Source organism: Schistocerca serialis, chromosome 9, assembly GCF_023864345.2.
Source record: "Schistocerca serialis cubense isolate TAMUIC-IGC-003099 chromosome 9, iqSchSeri2.2, whole genome shotgun sequence".
Lineage (NCBI taxonomy): Eukaryota > Metazoa > Arthropoda > Insecta > Orthoptera > Acrididae > Schistocerca > Schistocerca serialis.
This window is the reverse complement of record NC_064646.1, coordinates 476758533-476777558: the sequence shown is the minus strand read 5'-3', so window position 1 is coordinate 476777558 and position 19026 is coordinate 476758533. Positions and strand designations below refer to the sequence as shown.

Here is a 19026-nt window from a genome sequence, read left to right as displayed (position 1 = left end):
TTATTCTTGTATCTCCACCAAAACTTTCCAGCTGTACCAGGTGGTGTAGGGACTCAGAATCATAAGACACCCTTGCAATAACGTTGGATGTGCATTTTCACGGAATACTCTATAGACAGTAGAGTTGCCGACCATCATGCCAGCGTTGTTCTGTATTCCAGTCACGTATACCACATTTAAGAATGTTAACAACACTTGAAAAGGTGCAACTTTCTAAAGCAGCCTATGGTCTTCCACAGGCTTCAAGCTATCTCCATACCAAATACCATCCGAATCGGTTAGAGTGCTAGAGTCGTGGAAACGTAACAGAGTGAGCTACTTTCGTAATTAATAAGACTAGTATTAGTGTGGAAGTACGGATTAAACACGTCGAGAATTGAAGAAGCACTGGTATTGATTATTTTGAATCATAAGGCATAGAAATTATGAACCAATGAAAGCATTTTCAGAAATATGATGATGTTCAGAAGTGAATAAATAAATGGCTTTCACAAAAAGTAAATATTTTTCCTTAATTTGGGTACTACTCATCAAATAAATAAATATCTTGTGTTACACACATTGCAAAATAGCCTACCTTCTTCATCAGAGCTCAAGCCATCATATACCAGATTTCATGGATATCGGTTCAGCGATTTAATCGTGAAAACGTAACAGACAGAGTTACTTTCGTATTTATAATATTAGCATGAGTGGAACAGGTCAAGGAAATGAGACTAGCAAAAAAGGACGTAGCTGTGGAATACTAAACTTTAATCCATAAATGGTGAACATCGCTCTTGACGGTACATGTTTTACAGCATCAATAGTAACTGGTAATGGCGCCTTGCTAGGTCGTAGCAAATGACGTAGCTGAAGGCTATGCTAACTATCGTCTCGGCAAATGAGAGCGCATTTTGTCAGTGAACCATCGCTAGCAAAGTCGGCTGTACAACTGGGGCGAGTGCTAGAAAGTCTCTCTAGACCTGCCGTGTGGCGGCGCTCGGTCTGCAATCACTGATAGTGGCGACACGCGGGTCCGACGTATACTAATGGACCGCGGCCGATTTAAAGGCTACCACATAGCAAGTGTGGTGTCTGGCGGTGACACCACAATTATTATTATTATTGCTATAATGTTTCTTGTAGTATCTTTGGTATTTGTTGTTCCTCGCCCAGTGTAAGAGAGTGTGTTAAGTGCATATCTGGTAGGAATAAATAAGCAACAAATAAATATTTGGGAAGCTGCTCCGTGTGACCGTTTCTTGGCTGGTAATAGAAGGTGTGGTAAAGTAAAGAGCTTTCCGAAATCGATGAAGATAGAACTGATCTGCATGTAGAAATGGAAAGAGGAAGAAATGTCGACAAAATGAGCGGACATTCACTGCCGATCCGAAATGTTTTCACGCTGCCGACATTTCGCAAGTGACGCTCCTGGTGCGAGAGAGGCCGTCACTCAGCACACGTGGCGGCACCTGGTGTCGTGTTCAGCGGACACACACACTTTGTGCCAGCTCCTGCAGCGGGGCCCTCCGTTTTCTGGCGCGGAAGTGGGGCTTTGCCGGTCCCCGCCTCTTTCTCTGGACGTTGCGGTCGCAGATAAGGCGTCAGTGCCGCGAGAGAACACTCGCCGCCTCGAATGGACGCGGAGGAGCGGCTCAGCTCGAGGACGGAGCTATGAAGGGGGGAGGGGGCGGGGAGGGGGGAAGGGGCCGAAGGGCGGCTCCCAGCTCATGTGCGGAGGCGACGGCGGGTCGAAGCTCAGAGCACCCGGCAGCAAGGAAACACTCTCGAGGGCTACGCTACCTCCATTGCCACCATCCCAAACTGGGGGTAAATACCGCCTGATAGGTGGAATTACAGTGTCTCGAAAATAAAAGTTTCATTATGGTTTACTGGCAAATCTGGATCATTTTTAGAAAATATCTCCACAGGAACGCAGTGACCATAATGGCATCATAGCATCGAAGGGAACGATGAGGGAGACAAAGCCGAAATAATGAAAGCCTCGTTCCAAACTTCTTTAAATAAGGACGACGACTACAGTTCCTGTTTGTAATCTTCGTGTGAACAATAAACGACGTTGGAATAGAAAATGAACTAAATTTACTCATCCGTGTAAGTGGACTAAACTTGGCGCGAATCTACACCATCCCAAATGGAGCATCTGAAAGAACTTGCCCCTCTTCTATAGCTGTGGTCAAGTGTACAGACAGATGGCTGTTAGGGCGCCGTTGCCAGACAGTGAGGCATAAGCGCTTGATAGTCACATGCGGACCTGTTACTCGTTGTAATAAATGTTCAAATGGGTGTGAAATCTTATGGGACTGAACTGCTAAGGTGATCAGTCCCTAAGCTTACACACTACTTAACCTAAATTATCCTAAGGACAAACACACACACACCCATGCCCGAGGGAGGACTCACACCTCCACTGGGATCAGCCGCACAGTCCTTGACTGCAGCGCCCTAGACCGCTCGGCTAATCCCGCGCGGCTCGTTGTAATACTTTATGCTTAGGTTGAGATCAATATAACCAGGTTTTTGCGGTGATATGGATTTAGGCTATGTCACTCATCTACATTTACACCTACAACAATGAATGAATGAACAAAGTAAGAGCATATGGGCTATCACACCAATTGTGTGATTGGATTGAAGAGTTCCTAGATAACAGAACGCAGCATGTCATTCTCAATGGAGAGAAGTCTTCCGAAATAAGAGTGATTTCAGGTGTACCGCAGGGGAGTGTCGTGGGACCGTTGCTATTAACAATATACATAAATGACCTTGTGGATGACATCGGAAGTTCACTGAGGCTTTCTGTGGATGATGGTATGGTATATCGAGAGGTTGTAACAATGGAAAATTGTACTGAAGTGCAGGAGGATCTGCAGCGAATTGATGCATGGTGCAGGGAATGGCAATTGAATCTCAATGTAGACAAGTGTAATGTGCTGCGAATACATAGAAAGATAGTTCCCTCATCATTTAGCTACAAAATAGCATGTTAGCAACTGGAAGCATTAATTCCATAAATTATCTGGGAGTACGCATTAGGAATGATTTAAAATGGAATGATCATATAAAGTTGATCGTCGGTAAAGCAGATGCCAGACTGAGATTCAGTGGAAGAATCCTAAGGAAATGCAATCCGAAAACAAAGGAAGTAGGTTACAGTATGCTTATTCGCCCACTGCTTGAGTACTGCGCAGCAGTGTGGGATCCGTACCAGATAGGGTTGATAGAAGAGATAGACAAGATCCAACGGAGAGCAGCGCGCTTCGTTACAGGATCATTTAGTAATCGCGAAAGCGTTACGGAGATGATAGACAAACTCCAGTGGAAGACTCTGCAGGAGAGACGCTCAGTAGCTCGGTACGGGCTTTTGTTGTACTTTCGAGAACATACCTTCACCGAGGAGTCAAGCAGTATATTGCTCCCTCCTACGTATATCTTGCGAAGAGACCATGAGGATAAAATCAGAGAGATTAGAGCCCACACAGAGGCATGCCGACAATCCTTCTTTCCACGAACAATACGAGACTGGAATAGAAGGGAGAACCGATAGAGTTACTCTAGGTATACTCCGCCACACACCATCGGGAGGCTTAGATGTACATGTGGATGTAGATGTACATGTACAACACATTTAAGAGCCTGGCAGGTAGTTCATCCAAACACATTCACAATTCTCTGTTTTTTCCCGTCTCGTACAGCACTGGGTAAAAACGAACAAATGTCTTCCTGTACAGGCTCTGATTTCCGTTATTTTATTATGGTGATCGTTTCTCCCTATGTAGGTCGGCGTCAACAAGACATTTTCGCATTCGGAGGAGAAAGTTAGTGATTTAAATTTCGTGAGACAATTCCGCCGCAACGAAAAACACCTGCCCTTCTTTGAAGTTTTTCGTTGTACTCCGTCAATTACAACTGATAAGGTTGCCAACCCGCACGGCACTGTTCTAAAAGAGGACGGACAAGTGTAGTGCAGGGAGTCTCTTTAGTGGATTTGTTACATTTTCCGCGTGTCCTGGCAATAAAACGCAGTCTTCAGTTAACCTTCCCCACAACATATTCTATGTCTTCTTTCCGATTTAAGTAAGTTGTTCGTAACTGTCATTCCTAGGTATTTAGTTGACTTTACCGCCTTTAGATTTGACTGATTTATCGTATAACAGAATTTTAAGGATTCCTTTCAGCACTCATATGGGTGACCTTACACTTTTCATTGCTTAGGGTAAATTGCCGATTTTGGCACCATACAGATACCTTTTCTAAATCGTTTAGCAACTTTTATGATCTTCTGGTAACTTTAGTAGAAGATAAACGACAGCTTCATCTGCAAACCACCTAAGACGGCTCCTTAGATTTTGTCCCAAATAGTTTATGTAGATAAGGAACAGTAAAGGTAATATTACACTACCTTGGGGGATGCCAAAAATCACTTCTGCCAACAATTAGTATGAAATGTGACGTCTCTGACAGTAAATCACGAATCCAGTCACATAACTGAGACGATATTCCATAAGCACGCAGTTTGACAACAAGCTGCTTGTGTGGTACAGTGTCAAAAGCATTCCCGAAATCGATAAATACGAAACCAGTTTCAAATCCCTTGTCAACAGCATTCAACACCTCGGGCGATTAAAGAGCAAGTTATGTTTCACAAGAACGATGTTTTCTAAATTCGTGTTGACTGTTTGTGAACAGACCGGTTTCTTCGAGATAATTCAAAATGTTCAAACACAATGTATGTTGTAAAATCCTGCTGCATATCGACGTTAATGATATGAGCCTGTAATTTTGTGGATTACTCACATTACCTTTCTTGAATATTTATGTGACTTGTGCAACTTTCCTGTGTTTGGGTACGGATATTTGGTCGAGCGAACGGTTGTATATGATTGTAAAGGATTGAACTATCGTATCAGCATACTCCGGAAGGAACCTAACTGGTAAACAATCTGGAGCGGAAAACTTGCTTTTGTTAAATGACTTAAGATGGTTCACTACTCCGAGGATATCTACTTGTACGTTACTCATGCTGACAGCTGTTCTTGATTAGAATTCTGAAATATTTACTTCGTCTTCTTTGGTGAAGGAATTTGGGAAGGCTGTGTTTAGTAACTCTGCTTTGGCAGCACTGTCTTCGATATTATCTCAGTTGCTGCCGCGCAGAAAAGGCGTTAACTGTGTCTTGCTGGTAGCATACTTCACATACGAGTAGAATCTCTTTGGATTTTCTGCCAGGTTTCGTGACAAAGTTTCGTTGTGGAAAACATTACAAGCATATCGCATTGAAGTCTGCGCTAAATTTCGAGCTTTCGTCGATCTTGAACATTTTGAGTCCGCTTAAGTTTGGCATGTTGTTTTCTTTGGTTCTGCAACAGTGTTCTTACCCGTTTTGTGTGGCAAGCAGGATCAGCTGCATCGTTTGTTAATTTATTTAGTGTAAATCTATCAATTTCTGCCGATACTATTTGTTTGATTTGAGCCACATCTCGTCTACATGATTATTGTTAATTTAGGAGTGGAGATTGTCCCTCAGGCAGGTGTCAAGTGATTTTTCATCTGCTTTTTTGAATAGGTATATTTTTCGTTTATTTTTGGAGTAGTCATATCATAAAGGAAGCGATGTGCGTTTATATTATATAATTTAAAAAAAATTTAAAAGCCTGCCCATCCAATTTGTATTTGCAGGCTACTGAGCGTACAATTATTACAAACAACATTAGATATTATATGTTTATATGAAGGGTAAAAGTACGAAAATCACCGACAAAAACGCCTATCAGGGCAAAAAATACTATAAAAATGGCTCTGAGCACTATGGGAATTAACTGCTGAGGTCGTCAGTCTCCTAGAACTTAGAATTACTTAAATCTAACTAACCTAAGGACAGCACACACATCCATGCCCGAGGCAGGATTCGAACCTGCGACCGTAGCGGTCGCGCGATTCCAGACTGTAGCGCCAAGAACCACTCTGCCACTTCTGGAATTTGAATCAGGTCGTGTGGTAGGGCTACGACAAGCTGATTGTTCCTTGCGCAATACTGCAGAAATACATGTCAGGAATGTAGCCTCCGTATATGGTCGCTGCCTTCGGCGGTCACAGGAATATACAGCTGCAAGACGAGTCAAGACGAGCGGTCTCTGGACGGTCACGTGGCACTACCGAGGGGGAGGATAGTCGTTGGCGTATCGTAATGCATCTGCAGCAGCAATTTGAGGATCAGCTGCACCATAGTGACAACTGTTACAACAATGTTACTTCAAGGACAGCTCCGAACCGGACGTCCAGTAGCGTGCATTCCACTGACCCGAAAGCACCGCCATTTGCAACTTCACTGGTGTCAACCGACAGCATGTTAGAGGGCAGCGTGGCTGTCTGTTGTGTGTTTTTTTTTAGGAATGTTGTTTCTGCCTCGGTGCCAGTGATGGATGTGTGTTGTTTAGGAGAAAGCCAGTTGAGGGACCGCAACTAAACTGGCTGCGCGCTACACACACTGGATCTAAACCTGGAGCTGTCGTGCTGTGATGTATGCGAGCAGGAGCAATCTCATGATTATCCAACGTGCCCTGGCAACAAAACTGTGCGTCAGTCTGGTGATTCGAACTGTAGTGTACCATTTATGAACAGTGTTCTACAATAGGTTCTCCAACAGGAGAACGCTCCCTCCAGTCAAGCGCGTATGGGACATCATCGGACATCAACTCCAGTGTCAGCCTCAAAAGCGTGAACCATCCCAGTATTGACCGACCAAGTGCAACGAGCATGTAGCTCCATCCGACAAGCTTATATCCGGAACCTGTACAGCAAAGTGCATGCACGTTTGCATTCAACGTTCAACGCCGGTTATTAAAGTACCAGCATTTCACATTTGCAATGGCTTCTCCGCCGCTTACTTTCATTAATCTTGTAATGTTACTCACTTAAATGTGTTAGGTAGACAAATGCATTCCCGAAATTTCATTACTCTACATTAGTTATTTATTGGTGCTGGTTTTTTTCCGCCGGGCCGGCCGCGGTGGTCTAGCGGTTCTAGGCGTGCAGTCCGGAACCGCGCGGCTGCTATGGTCGCAGGTTCGAATCCTGCCTCGGGCATGGATCTGTGTGATGTCCTTAGGTTAGTTAGGTTTAAGTAGTTCTAAGTTCTAGGGGACTGATGACCACAGATGTTAAGTCCCATAGTACTCAGAGCCATTTGAACCATTTTTTTTCGTCGGTGTAGATCTTCTTCATTAAATAGGTTTTATTTGTACTGCTACGGGGCAATAGGGAGGGATCAGGTCGGCGCTTTGGAGGATGTCGATGCCCACGAATGCAGCCCGTGCCACTGGTGTTTCTGGCCGTGAATTACTTCGAGAGATGACATTAGATTCCGGATAACTGGTTACGACCACGGGTTCACAAGCCGGCACGCATTTCTTGAAATGGGACCAATAAAGATTTCCGCCAGATACTTCCGGTTTACGATGCTATTTTGTTTTACGCGCTATATTGCTAGTAATATGCCAGCCGGGACTCAGACGTAGGCTGCGATCATAGGGACATTAAAGATTAAAAAGGGGAGAAGGAAGTAAAACAGAGCCAGAAGACGAACATGCAGATCAATACGCTTAATAAAGACTTCATGTGGGGACCAGTATACGTCAGTGAAAATACAGAGATTTTAAATTTTATTGTCACTATATGTTTCACAGGTCCTGCTGTAGGGGTCTAGGGGCTGTAGAGGGGGCTTAGCAGACAGTGTTTTCATAAAGAACCCATGTTCGAAAATATACCGTCTGGACGAAAAATAATTTTCAAACTCAGATCCCTTTCAAACATATCACTTCAAGGTACGGTACAGCGGAGACAATGAGCTCCGACTAGTGAGCTGTTAGCGTTAGGACAATGCCCATCCATGTCCACAGCTTGGAGAATTTGTCGTCGGTTTCTCTTCGACGTGACGGAGGACACAGCCATCGATGTTGAGACTGCACCGCGTCCGTGGATTGGAGCGCAACGGCCCAGCCTCCGACTTGCGAGTGTGCCGGTCGCTCGCAGCCGTTGTAGTCCGACAGAAAGGGTATGCGACGTCATAATTACAACAGGCACTGACGGCTGCACCCTCTTCTCGGTTTGTGTGCGCACCGTGAAGTGGGAGATTTGAGAGTGATCCATCTTCAAACCGATTTTACACTGAAGCGCCAAACAAACTCGTATAGGCATGAGTATTGAAATACAGAGGTATGTAAACAGGCAGAATACGGCGCTGCGGTTGACAGCACCTATATAACACAATAAAGGTCTGTCGCAGTTCTTAGATAGGTTACTGCTGCTGCAATGGCAGGTTATCAAGATTTAAGTGAGTTTCTACGTGGTGTTATAGTCGACACACGAGAGGGCACAGCATGTCCAAGGTAGCGATGAAGTGGAGACTTCCCCCTATGACCACGTCACAAGTGTACCGTGAATATCAGGAATCCGGTAGAACATCAAGTCTCCGACATCGCTGCAACCGGAAAAAAATCCTGCAAGAACGGTACCAACGACGACTGAAGAGAATCGTTCAACGTGACAAAAGTGCACCCCTTCAGGGAATTGCTACAGATTTCAGTGCTCGGCCATCAACAAATGCCAATTTGGACAATTCCAGCAGGACAATGCGACTCCCCACACGACCATGATTGCTACAAAGTGGCTCCAGGAAACTCTTCTGAGTTCAAACACTTCCGCTGTCCACCAAACTCCGCAGACATGAACATTATCGAACATATCTGGAATGCCTCGTAATGAGCAGTTCAAAAGAGATCTCAACCCCTCGTACTCTTACTGATTTATGGACAGCCTTGCAGGATTCATGATGTCAATTCCCTCCAGCACTACTTCAGTCATTAGTCGAGTCCACTCCACGTCGACTTGCGGCACTTCTGCTTGCTCGCGGGGTCCCTACACGGTATTAGGTAGGTGTACCTATTTCTCTGCCTCTTCAGTGTATATCTAAACGATACATCTCAAGACGTCGATTTTCATCAAAATTTTATCGAGTAAGTATCTGTACATCACAGAGAAGACTGTAGTGGGGATTTTGAAACACACTGTAGGCTTATGTTTGGGACAATATACTGGGTGTAACAAAAATGTACGGCACAAATTGCAGGACTCATTCTGCAGCGTTTGTCCCGTCCGGTTGCGAGATCGGCGTCCCGCATGACGGGTCAGAGATGCGGGGTGACTTCATCAGAGCGAGTGAAACCAAAGCAGATGTTTACGAGGCCGCTGCCGGAGACGAAAACACAGCCTCGTGTCTCAGCCAGCAGCCGCCATGGCCTGCTACTCGAGCACCGCGGATAGACAGCAGCGCCAGGGTCGTTCGTTCTAGGTGGAGTCACGAAAAAGACGAGACATACCGGCAGCGCAACTCAAAGTACAGGGCTGAAGGGAACGCCACAGGTAGAATGAAGAAATTCTTTTCGTCAGGGGACTGGAAGATATCCAATTTTCTGTTACTGTGATTAGCTTCCGGAAGAACCTATGATCTATTAAGGGTGTTACTGAGACTTAACACGTCATTAACAACCATTTGAGCTTAGATATGTAGGCAGGAATTGCGGGAATTAATCCAGTAGCGAAACTTCGAAATTAAACAAAATATCTCCACTCTTAATTCAAAATGATTTGTCTTCATTAGTAGTTAACCTTAACTTTCTTCAAAGTGTTTCCAGTTATTTTGTGTTCTCACTGCATACCAATATTTGTGTTTGCCAAATATAAGAGAACGGATTGATTATTGATGTAATTCTATTAATTCTGGTGGGTTTTCCGTCGTTGATGCGTCAATATTTCGCCTATCCTTTGAACGGATGCTGGATCTTCAGGAAATCAGCAGCCAGTAGGAAGTAGTGAATCAAAGTCAATGAATTACCCCTGTCTTCCGAGTACAGCATGTTTGAGTGAGGTGGCGACCCGAAGTTTACACTCAAAGCAGCCAGAGGCGATGGACTTTATTCACATAACTAAGTAAGCGGTTGGTACATCACATGCCGAACACAACGTGCATATTCGACGGACAGATCATCTTCAGTATTACTTCATGACACACTGCGGGCACGTTTAACCGAAAGGCTTAACCCAGATGCAATGTCTGGTGACGAGACACTGTGTGCCGCAATCTCTTGTCCAATTGCTGGAAAAACACGGGGGTGAACGTTCTGCCATTACCAGAATTAGGACCTGTTACTTCTGCTTGGAAAACCACTGCATAAGCGTGCTTTAGCGACCTTAGTTACGGAGATGGGTACAGCATGGTAAGCAGTTGTGAACCCTGCAACGCTTTTCGTTCATCTTACTTGTCTTGCTGCAAATGATCGTTTCCTGTCGAGTGCCATAGAAAGACATTGACGAGACAAAACTCATCGCCACTTCCACGACGAGATAGAAAGCTGCCTGGCGGCGTTGCAGATACGTGACGTGGTGACGAAAGAGGAGAGTGGGGTAAAATAAAATATTTCATGCGCCTTAAGATTAGCAAAACAAATTACATCTCCTGGCTCAGGGTCAACTGATGTAAGTATCGAATATGGTTGCTTGCCTTAAGGTGCATGGAGAATATCGCCGGAAAAAAAGAAGAAAATGCAACATTTTCAACGATTAGGTAATTTTGTTCACAAGTGAGAGGTAGTTCATCGTTGTAAGAATATACGAAATTCGAAACAATTGTAACACTCATATCACAGTAAAGGGGTCCCAAACAGTCGGATCATTACTAAATGTACCCCCCTCTGGCGGTAACGCAGGCGTGCGTTTTCGCATGCAAACCATCGTAAAGGTGCCGAATGCATTCCTGCGATAAGTAGTCCCAAGCATCTTAAGCCTTTTGTTGAGATTCTGGAAAACGAGTAAGTTCCCGCTTCATCACGTATGATACGTGTCCAACTGGCAAGAGATCTGGTGATGTTGCTGGCCTGGGCAAGTGCTACACACATACGTTGCCACGCAGCAGCTTTATGTCGACGTGCATTGTCCTGCTGAAAAAGCACACACCTTCCTGCCAAAGAAACGACAGTAGCACAAAAAAATGGTTCAAATGGCTCTAAGCACTATGGGACTTAACTTCTGAGGTCATCAGTCCCCAGAAATTAGAACTACTTAAACCTAACTAACCAAAGGACATCACACACATCCATGCCCGAGGCAGGATTCGAACCTGCGACCGTAACGGTCGCGCGGTTCCAGACTGTAGCGCCTAGAACCGCTCGGCCATCCGGGCCGGCTGGCAGTTGCACAGGGATAACAGATCTTACAATATAGAGAGCACTGGTTGCCTTACTGTGCATAAACACAATATTTAGGCTCTGTTGACCCATTGTGGACATAGGACAGCGGCTTGTTAAATATTCGCGAAACAGGCGTGCAATTAAAATGTTATTTCGTTTTGTTTTCGCTTCGTATTCCGGAAATTCATTATGTCATCTTCAGGCGACATATGCACCTTGCAAAAGTAATCGATAATGGCGTACTGGGGCTATACGTTTCTGGATGTACTGAATAACATATGGCCCCAGATTATTTCTGAAAGGTGCATATAGGGCCTGAAGGTGTTACAATAAATTGCCGAAATTGTTAGCGTAAAAAAATAAAATAACATGTTAACTGCACAGCTGTTTAGCGAATTTAATCCTTAACTCAAAGCCAGGAATGGGACCTGTGTTTCACAGGCAAATGCGCCCTGGGATAGGTAGCTCGTCAGGTGTACGCCATACACGTATATGTCCATCTCTCGCATGCACACAGAACCTACTCTCATCAATGAAGAGTGCCATTCTACTCTCCAGGCAAGTCTTTCACGATACCAGAGTAGCCTTACTTGTCGGTGTCACGGAGTCAGTGGTAGCTTCGCCATAGGCACGTAAGACCTTAGTCCTGCTCCAAGCAGACGGTCACCGATGCCGCAGCGTGTGCAACATGTGCCCGGGCTTCGTCCCTGGATGATGTTCGGTCGGCAACAGCTGCCCACAATTTGCGTGGATCCTGACGTGCGCTCATAATGACTGAAACTGTACAACAGGAAGACATACTCACTGATGGGGCATGGGTGTACCCAAGAATGAATGTTGCAATCGCTGTTCACCTCTCAACAGTTACTGCATGCAGAAGCAAAACAGAGGGTTGGACAGACAGGCCCTCTGAGCGTAATCTGATCGCCGGTGACTGTAAGGAATGAAACACTAACACCTCGAGCCCACGGTATGCTGGTGCGACGTCCTTGGAAGTGTACATTGTTTTTGCCTTGTATTTATTTTACCCATTCTGTATGTATGTGGAGCAGAGAGGAATAGGGCATGTTAGTCAGCTTGGAGTCCTGGAAATGCTAAGAGCTCGAAAGAGGTTAACATGACGTATTCTACACACACTAGCAGGTTACAAAGCCTACATAAGCGATTTTTCGCTCATAACAAACAAATCTGTCCCGGGAGACATTACAATAGGCATAAGAGAGCATTCAGGACAAGCTTCAACTTCCGGTTGTATCTCAAGACTAGGGCCCCTGCTGCAGCAGGCCCAGCCTGTGTCTTACAGGTGAAGGGTGGAGGGAACGTCACGCGGACAGGTTACGCCTGTCACTAAACCCGCCCAATGATGCAATGATGAGCAGCGCCTATTAGACGGAGGGAGTCCCACAGCCGACCAGTTCCAGTCATTCCATCACCAAGGAGGTACACTGCTCGTGTTGTCTGTAGTTCAACCATGCCTAGACCATCAATACCGCGGTTCGCCCGCGCCCACGTTGTTACTTTGTGCCGGGAAGGGCTCTCAACAAGGGAAGTGTACAGGCGTCTCGGAGTGAACCAAAGCGATGTTGTTTAAGTAGATACAGAGAAACAGGAATTGTCGATTTCATGCCTCGCTCAGGCCGCCCAAGAGCTACTACTGCAGTGGATGACCGCTACCTACGGATTAAGGCTCGGGGGAACCCTGACAGCACCGCCATGTTGAATAATGCTTTTCATGCAGCCACAGGACGTCGTTACGACTCAAACTGTACTCAATAGGCTGCATGATGCGCAACTTCAATCCCGACGTCCATGGCGAGGTCCATATTTGCAATCACCACACCACACAGCACGGTCCAGATGGGCCCAACAACATACCGAATAGACCACTCAGGATTGGCATCACGTTCTCTTCACCGATGAGTGTCGCATTTGCCTTCAACCAGACAAGCGTCGGAGACGTGTTTGGAGCCAACCCGGTCAGGCTGAACGCCTTAGACACACTGTCGAGCGAGGGCAGCAAGGTGGAGTTTCCCTGATGTTTAATGGTGGCATAATGTGGGGTCGACGTACGCCGCTGGTGGTCATGGAAGGCGTCGTAACGGCTGTACGATACGTGAATGCCATCCTCCGACTGTTAGTGCAACCATATCGGAAGCACATTGGCGAGGCATTCGGCTTCATGGGCGACAATTCGCGCCCCCATCGTGCACATCTTGTGAATGACTTCCTTCAGGGTAAAGAAATCGCCCGAGTGGCCAGCATGTTCTCCAGACATAACGCTATCGAACATGCCTGGGATAGATTGAAAAGAGCTGTTTATGGACGACGTGACCTACCATCCACTCTGAGGGATCTACGCCGAATCGCCGTTCAGGAGTGGGACAATCTGGACTAACAGTGCCTTGATGAACTTGTGGATAGTATGCCATGACGAATACAGGCATGCATCAACTCAAGAGGTGCTACTTGATATTAGAGATACCAGTGTGCACAGCAATCTGGACGACTACCCTGTAGGTCTCGCTGTATGGTGGTACAACATGCAATGTGTGGTTTTCATGAGCGATAAAAAGGGCGGAAATGATGTTCATGTTGATCTGTATTCCAATTTCCTGTACAGGTTTCGGAAGTCTAGGAACCGAGGTGATGCAAAGCTTTTTTTGATGTTTGTATGTTCCATCGTGGATAACGTTCGGAATAAGGCATACATTGATCATTCAGAACATTTGGACCAGTTACCTACTCTCGATATAAACCCGTCCAGGAGATAGCAGCGTCCCTGGCGAGGGATGACTGCTAGTTAAGACACACGCACCGTGCATGTAGTATCAGTGAGCGTGCTGTCCGTGTGTGGAATGGGGAAGCCACACAAACTATTGAGTTTGACTGAAGGCGGATTGTGACAGCCCAGAGGCTTTGCACGAGCATTTCGAAAACTCTTCTACTTCTCGGGTGTTCAACGAGTGCTGTTCTGAGCGTCTTCAACAGGTGGCGAAACCAAGGTGACACCACGTCCACACGTCGTGGGTTTCGGCGGCCATCCTCATTCCAGATATTTGATGTAGTAGGCTGGGCACACTGTTACGCTGTTAATAGGGACAGGCAGTGAATTGTAGTGGAGCTAGCATCAGAATTTAATGCTAATCAGAGTACAAGTGTGTCTGAACTTACGGAGCACCGAACACTCCTAACGATGGGCATCCGCAACCGATGACCTATGTATGTGCTAATGTTACCACTACAGCATCGGCAACTACGACTGAAATGGGCACCTGAGCATTGGCACTGTACGTTAACTCAGTGGCAGAGAATTGCAAGGTCTGATGAATCCCGTTACGTCTTCATCATGCTGATGGGAAGGCGCGAATCCGCGTCTTCCGTGGGAACATCTCCTTGACACCATTACTGCAAGACCGAGACAAGCTGGCGGCGGCTCCATTATACTCTGGGAAACATTCACGTCGTCATCCATGGGTACTCGTGCAAGTCACCATCACGGCCATGTTTCCTGACAGCCGTGGCATTTTTTAAAAAGACAATACGTTGTGTCACGGGGCCAGGAGTGTGATGGAGTGGTTGCAGGAACACGGTGGTTTCTTCAGGTATGCCACGTACAGTTAAAGCCACTGTAGTATGCTGATGCATTGCAGTGTAGTCTCCTATCCACACTGTGTGTCATTTGGGTCACTGAGGACCTGCAGATTTATATGTTGTGGAATATATTACCTTACCTCTTGCAGGACACCTGGCTCGAACTTTACACCAGATACAGTTTCCTTTTGTGTGGTTCGCTGGGAAAACTAGTTGAGATGAACCTATATTCACCGACAATAGCAACTCTTACTTCTTCGGTCAATTCGATGGAAGATTAAGAGTTCCTACTTCAGCAGGTGAACAAAGTTGTTAAGGCTTTCGTAGCCGCTTGTTGAGAAATTGGCTGTTAGCTTCTGTCTCGGGCTTTTCGGCTGACGTTTGTTTGGTGTTTTTTTTTACATTTCATCAACACGAGTGGCTGACATTGTCAAAACTCCACTGTCCATTGCTGGTGATGAGCTACAATAGTGGCTGAAGCTGTGACTGACGTTTGTTGGATGGTTTTTTTCTGATGCTTCGTCAGAACGAATGGCTGGCATTATCAAAGCTTCACCCATCATAGCAGTCCATCACCGGCAATGCAGGATGGAGTTTTGAGAATGGCAGACTCTCATGCTGGCGAAACTTCAGAAAAATCATCAAACAATCGGCGGCCGAAGAACCCGATATAAAAGCATACAGGCAGTTTTTTAAGCAGATGTGTTTGTTTCTCTGACCCCCTCTGACCGCTCGACACCAAAGAGAAAAAGAAATTCGTAGAACCAATTCCTGCTGCAACTACATCCTCTGGATCAAATTCCTCATTGGGTCGATGATGCACCTGACGTCGTGTATCACCTGTAAAGGGGGATAATCGTGATTCGTCCGACCACACTATAAGTCTCCTATCCACACTGTGTGTCATTTGGCTCACTGAGGACCTGCAGATTTATATGTTGTGGAATCCTCTTGCAGGACGTCTGGCTCGAACTTTACACCAGATACAGTTCCCTTTTGTGTGGTTCGCTGGGAAAAGTAGTTGAGATGAACCTATATTCACCGACAATAGCAACTCTTACTCGAGCTTGAAGCCGATCACTATTGGCGGGGCGTAACAGTCGTATTCGGTCCTTATCAGGATTGTTTCGAGAGTACAGCCCTTACGACGTGTTACGCGGCTGCGGGTGGTGCACCGTTCGTTCGTTCCTTGTAGACACGTTGGATATTCACTTTGATTCATCAAGAATTCGGGTAACGTCATTCATTTGGGGTATGGTCGTAAACAGAGCCACACACGTCGATCCTTTCTGCTTCTGTGTCACATATTCGCTTCGATCTACCTACGCAGCTCCGCTGATTCAATAAAACCGTCTGACACGCACACAGGCGCGCACACACACACACACACACACACACACACACACACACACACACCACCGTCGTAGCTCGTGTCAGAGGTGGAGGATCACGTGAGCGCCTGCTACCAGTTCTGCAGCAGCCACTGCTCTCAAAGAAACTTCTCTGCTCTTTTAAGGGAGTAACTTGGAAAAAGGACGTGGATATATCGGCGTGTAGGCTCATTTAATAAACTGAAAATAGCTCCACTACGTAAACACAATCTCACTGAAGTTATTCTGCCTACTCACACAAGAGAACTGGACAGAAACTGATGAGTCGGCGCGTCTGCAAAATGAAAAGCGAGCAGCGTTCGTAGTGGGGAAAACTGTCTTTCCCAGAAAAGCGCTGTAGTTGAAGTAGAAGATGATTGGGAACGAATTTCCCTTCTAGCAGTGTATAACAGTGTGCAGTATTTTGCGTAGGTTCCGTTCATACGCTTTTCTTGCGTTACCAACTAAGGACCACGACATTCAACTACTGCGTTTGGAGTGGGATTTGACGTTTGCCCAGTAGTTACGCATCCTCTGTCTGTGTTGTTCCTTCGTGTCCTGTGTCCAGAGGGCACCAGTCTTCTTTCTTGGTAGTCTGCCCAGGATCCTCTTTTGTCTAATCTGCTTCCTGAGTATTGTTTGATCCTTCAAGTTTCCTTCTGTCTTTCCCAGTTCCTGAAGATCTTTCTCCAATTCCATCAACCATGGTGACTTGGTCTTCGTCTTTTGCCAGTAAGAGAGAAACTGATTGGTCAATCACGATGCATCCTGTAAACGTGTCCATAAAATGCTAGACGTCTTTTCGTAGCTACATCTGCGATTCTTTCGCAGTACTCGTGGAGCTCTCGGTTGGGTCTCCTTTTAGAACTGTCGCCTTTCTTGACAGACCCCAGTATCGTCCTCATTATCTTTTTCTCCTGGGTTTCGAGCTTTTCAGTATGTCCCTTCCTACTGAGTATTAAAGATTCTGAAGCATATGTGGCTTCAGGACGGATGACCGTCTGGTAGTGCTTCAGTTTAATGTTATGGGAGAGACATTTTTTATTATAAGTATTCTTTTTTTTCTCAATTTTGGTAAACATTTTTGGAAAGCAGTGATCAATTAATTGTTATATTTTGACTAAAGTTCAGTCTTGAACACATCATGTATATTTTAATAATATAGGTAACTGGTTTCGGTTCTTTCTACAAAACCATCATCAGACCTGTGGATAAATTTTAAGAGATACTAGATACCAATCTTTAAATAAAATGAAAGTGTCTAATGATGTCAAAATTTAACAAGATAAAAGAAAATTAATTATACCCATGGCTCCCTTAGGATGGTAGGCGGAGCTCTCCTCGCTGCTACGCTGTCAACTGATGGTTATGAGTGCTGAGCACGAGCTTAAATATGCAGAGGCTCCGCCTACTTCCTGTCGCACTACTTCACAACTGCCAATCAGCGTTCATAATATGACGCCATCGTCAAAGTATAAAAGTAGGGAATACACTAATAACATAAAATTGATTCATTTAAATGTCTGATTAACAGATAGTTAGTATGTCTACAACTTATTTAAATTTTGGATAAAAACAGTGAACTACGATGTGCAATAGTTGTGCCCTCTATGGGCAACCTTAATACTATTACAGTGCCAGTTACATCAAAGATGTGAAAGTCCTTGGCGTTGTGGTATATATCGATTATACCGAGTCGCCTCCATCACAACTGCATCTTTGTTGGATGCTGCAGAATCGTCTTATTTTAACTGTAGTTTTTATAGCAATGTTCTTTATAGCATTAAGTTAGCAGCCACGAGTACGTTCCACGTTATGTATATCTGCATAACTGATGAGACTGCTGATTAAATTTTTTTTTAAATCATCAATCTAATAGTTTTTATAATAATCGATGTCAATTTAATAACTTTTTTTTATGTTGTGCAGCATATTTTACATACATTGCTTTTGCCATGGGTATAACTAGTCTTATATTTTAAAAAAACAAAAGAGTAGATGCTTTTATTATAAAATTTCGTCAAAAAGGTCGTAATAATATTTTTCGCGAAAATCTAATTGTTCATTGAGCAGCATTGATGATTTGGTTTTCAAATGAGCATATATCTCGATTTCTTCTAGGATATTCATAAGTAATCCTTTATTTGTATAATGAAGAACTTGTAAATTCTATTCTACTTATGAATATCCTAGAAGAAATCGAGATATATGCTCATTTGAAAACCAAATCATCAATGCTGCTCAATGAACAATTCGAGTTTCGCGAAAAATATTATTACGACCTTTTTGACGAAATTTTATAATAAAAGCATCTACTCTTTTGTTTTTTAAAAATGTAAGACTAGTTATACCCATGGCAAAAGCAATGTATGTAAAATATGCTGCACAACATAAAAAAAAGTTATTAAATTGACATCGATTATTATAAAAACTATTAGATCGATGATTTTAAAAAAAAATTTAATCAGCAGTCTCATCAGTTATTCAGATATACATAACGTGGAACGTACTCGTGGCTGCTAACTTAATGCTATAAAGAACATTGCTATAAAAACTACAGTTAAAATAAGACGATTCTGCAGCATCCAACAAAGATGCAGTTGTGATGGAGGCGACTCGGTATAATCGATATATACCACAACGCCAAGGACTTTCACATCTTTGATGTAACTGGCACTGTAATAGTATTAAGGTTGCCCATAGAGGGCACAACTATTGCACATCGTAGTTCACTGTTTTTATCCAAAATTTAAATAAGTTGTAGACATACTAACTATCTGTTAATCAGACATTTAAATGAATCAATTTTATGTTATTAG

At 44.5% G+C, this 19026-nt stretch overlaps 1 protein-coding gene across 1 annotated transcript in view; it reads right to left on the bottom strand.

Moving 5' to 3' along the window:
• LOC126419722 (NACHT and WD repeat domain-containing protein 2-like) overlaps positions 1–19026 on the bottom strand; it is a 561067-nt gene that overhangs the window by 189136 nt on the left and 352905 nt on the right. The window lies entirely within an intron of this gene.